Source organism: Bactrocera latifrons, unplaced genomic scaffold, assembly GCF_001853355.1.
Source record: "Bactrocera latifrons isolate USDA-ARS-PBARC rearing strain unplaced genomic scaffold, ASM185335v1 scaffold_122, whole genome shotgun sequence".
Classification (NCBI taxonomy): Eukaryota; Metazoa; Arthropoda; class Insecta; order Diptera; family Tephritidae; genus Bactrocera; species Bactrocera latifrons.
The window spans coordinates 4,942-9,393 of record NW_017534653.1 but is presented as its reverse complement, the minus strand read 5'-3'; positions in this window follow the sequence as shown (position 1 = coordinate 9,393).

The following is a 4,452-nucleotide window of genomic DNA, read 5'->3' as shown; positions in this document are numbered from 1 at the left end:
ACGAGGACATCAACCAGCTGGGCATCGGCACCTTCCCAATTAAGGGACCGGACATTCCAGGTGCATGTCCTCAATTCGTAGTCCTTATTTCGTTTGTCATGGTCGTCATCAAAAGTGGGGTCTCTCATCCGAGGCTGTTGTTGCGTTTTCATTGGGGTGGTTTTTTACGTGGCGGATTCCAAACCCAGCGCACAACCCTATGCAGGGAATGTTTCGCCTTCTCACTTTAGCACTCGCCTTCAAACGGATGTTCTTAGGCTACCCAGAGGATACTTGGTCAACTTTCCTCACTTGCGTGAACCTCTACACGTGACTCCATTCTCCATTGGAAATAGTATTAGAAAATTGGGTTCATCGAATATGTTGTAAAATAAGTCGCTGAGGTCGTTTGAATGATTTTATATTTAGAATTTAATTGCAACTGAATAAAAACCATTTGAATTTTCGTTTTGGTTTAGTTTTAGTGTGTTTATTATTACTATTATTTTTTTGTTTAAAGAAATCATATCACTTTTATTGAAAAACCCTTTATTAACGAGAACATATTTAACATGTTTTTCAAATTATACTATGACATGACCGCTAAAGTCTACCCCTGTTAGCCCTTTTAATTTCAGCACAGATTACTCATTAATGTAAGTAAGTAACATTTACACCTAATGCTGCTCATCGATAGACTGTACCTTTTACTTATAAACCTTACGTACCATATTGAATATCAGCATTGTCTCCTCTCCGGTTGTCTGCTGAATGCGTAGGCTTATCGATATAATTCTACAAAAGTTATAGTACAAACATATGTTCAGTCTCCATGAAATTAAAAATTAGCCTTAAAACAATTAAACAATAATATTGTTTTTTCGAAAGAAACGAAATTAAGTAAGACTGATGATATTAAGTGTATACATATACATATATTATTCTTGCCCCCTCTCCTTATCTTTAAACGAAATTTTCATTTCCATTGATGAAATTTATAATGTTTCAAATATATTGATAAAAGGTTTTTTGACTTAAAACATAGTTACCTTAGAGTTTTAAATTATTAGTTTGTAGATCTAAAAAACACAATCAAAAATTAAATTAGTTACAATTGTATGTAAAGGTAAAAGAAGATTTTTAAGTTTTCCCTTTCGGACTATTCGTGTTCTTCCGTTTGTGTAAGTACTGTGTATTTAGTATTTTTCAACCTGCTTAACTATTGCAACTTTTACGGTTGTAAACATATTATATTTTTACAACGTCAACGTATTTCCGCTTTCAACCAAACCATTTCTATTTACGCGTTTGTGGCAACTGCTGGCTTAAGTTCTGTACAAAATAATAGCGCGTCGACATGTGGTCCCAATATAATCTATTGTTGTGGAGTCGAGATGTTGATATCGCAAGTGCCTCTGCCAAAGCTCTTACCCGCGAGCAATGACGTCAGGATTTGTCAACCTGGCGATTGTGGTATTACGACACTTAGGTTGTAGAAGCACTAACAATGAAAAAATTACATACAATATTTAATAACCCGTGAACATTTCAATGTCAAAAAGTTAACAAACCACTAAATTGTACCGATAAACTTGGCTAATAAATTCATATAGTACAAATAGCTTTACACTTTCTGGCAATCTTCATATTTTCTTGCGTTTGAGATTAACATATTAAGTAACAGTTGCCAAGTGATGAAAACATTTCAAATTTTATTTTTTTTTATTCCATTTTCAGCGCTTATGCTAATGGGTCAAACAATCAAAAATTTTCCCATTTTTTATGAAAAGAACGAAAGAATCTCACAAAATGGAAACTTTTACTGATAAACTTGAATAAGTTTTTGCAAGGAAAGTAACAACAAGTAACATCAAAAGTGTCTGATCTGCGAATGAAAATAATTTATTTTCTTCCAACCTTACAGACCGCTGATTGCAGTTCTCGCATTTTTATTTAAACTAAAACAGATATACAGACATTTGCCTTAAACTTAAACCAGAAAAATATATCTTTAAAAAATAATGTTAAACAAGTAAGGAAGGGCTAAGTTCGGATGCAGCCGAACATTTTATAGTCTTGGTCAACAAAGCACAATCAAAGTAATTTTATACATATACTCGTATATACTATATAACTATAACTCATAAACTGGCAGGCATATTCGGCATAAGGTTTGTTAGAAAAACGAAAATAAATATATGTAGTATTTGGGAGTTATGGCAGTATCGAACCGATTTTACCCACTTTTCCAAAAATTCTCCTATACCACATACTATTAACATGCGAAATACTAAAAACCAATCACATAGAGTAAAGTCAACCATATGTTGATGAAAATTCTGAAATACAAGGAAGTTATATGGGGCTAATTCAAGTATTCGCTAAAGTTTACCTATTTTAGAAAAAAGATACTCTATTATGAGTAAAACATGCTCTCTCATTTTTATTGCGATAACTCACATATTGGGGGCTAAGAGAAGTATGGTGCCGGTTCAAACCATTTTAAGCACACAGCCAAACTAGAAAAACTATCCCTGAATATCAATTACATATCTCACATATTGATCGATATTTTCTGTTAAAAGTTAACTAGTGCATTGTACAGTTTTGGTTTGATTTGAACAATTTTTGGGCAAAGGCTGGCTTACTTTAAGGGAATTATTATTGCAAAATTTTATTCCTATTTTCACACTTTGACAAAGAAATGTAAAAATAATGCCTCTTACTAAATTTAGTAGAAATGGGTCCAAGATATGGGATTTTACCACAAAGTGGGCGATGCTGCGCTTATCATGAAAATTTCACAGGCTCTCATAAAAGCCTCTCATACCATCTCGGAGGTAAAATAATATCTTTGGCGTTTATAGTCATTGTTCTATCGTGCTTTTAATAGCTTAGAATAGCACTGAAATATGGGAAGTGAAGGGGGTTATCTTCTCATTTCATCCATTTTCACACTGCCGGTAGGAGTTCTTATACTCGTACTATATTTACGCTTTCAAAGTTTTTTGAACACAAGTGCCACTTGTTTCTGTCTTTTCCAAATTAAATTTGAAGGATATATACTCTTAAGCAATTTTTTACCCATATGTTTCTCTCGTTTTGGTGATTCTTGTCTAATAGTGTTTTGGCAGCGTGGTCCGCTTTCGTCAAAAAGAAACATATGTTAGTAGTTGTTAGTTTCATCACGATATCTTAATTTTTACTCACAGCTTACACGATAGATTTCAAGTCGATTATACAAAACCAAAACTATTCAACTCTGTATCAGCATGTTGCAAAAGTATAAACAATTTTATATTCAGTAGTAACATGTATGGCAATTGAATGAATGTAGAATGACATAAGTTTTTTGTCGTAATTTATAGCTTTTTCCCCAAGTTTCTTGTATACTATACGAGATATTCGTGGGTGCAACTGAATCAATTTGCAAAGCCGTGCAACTTTTCCCTCGTTTGGAAGTCGTTTCCAACTCAATGGACATAGTGAACTTACTAGGACATACTCTAGTTAAAACTGTTGCACTACCATTGCAAGCAGTAACACTTTGTAGTCATACGTAACCTGTTAGGTAAAAGTTTTGTTACTTGAGTGTTTGCAGTTTTCATTTTGGAATAAAATTAAAAGCGTGATTGAAATTCTTGGGCGCACTGTATTTTAGATTTGCTCAATTTCAATTTGTAAAACTTTAAAGTAATTTCTAATTAATGATTGGCAACAGCAACTTGAAAGTTTGAGATTGTAAACAACGTAATGCTATTGGTCAACATTTTTTGTATTCATGAGCTTAACTAAGTTGAAAAGATTGTAAGTACAAATTGAAAACTCTGTTTCATTAGGCATCGTGTACATGAAACTAAAATTGCCGATTTGATTTGCTATATAACATCAACAGTTTTTAAACCGTGGTTAAAGCTCAAACCTACAACATAGGCATACACCATAGGCAACCACTTATCAAAGTCACCCACCGATACATAATTAGAGAAAATCAGTTCGAAGTATTTTTTATTTTTTTTGAATACTTTGGCGTAAAAGTAGGAATTTTAAAGAAAGCCTTATTACCAAATCTTCGATAACTATACTTAAATAATGAAGTGGATTGCAGTAGCAAAGGGAATCTGTTGTCAGAAACTTTGGAAAAAGTATACGTGCACCCGCCTTCTAATTAGTTTAAAGAAACCGCGCTCAGTCCCCATATAATGGTGCTGCTAAAAATTACTAAAAGCGCGAGAAATCAATAACAAAATACACCAAAGACATGAAATTGTACCACAGAGATAGCACAAGAGAGCCTCTAAATTGGTTGATGGGAGTGGCACTGCCCACTTTTTGGTTCGAAACTGTCAAAAATCACACAGCAAAAACACGTTTGAAGCGTTCCTTTTAAACTGTAGATAGACGTAGCAGTAGTAATAGAAAAATATAGAAGATTTATGTGGAATTATAAACAAAATATTTCGGAATAAAAGT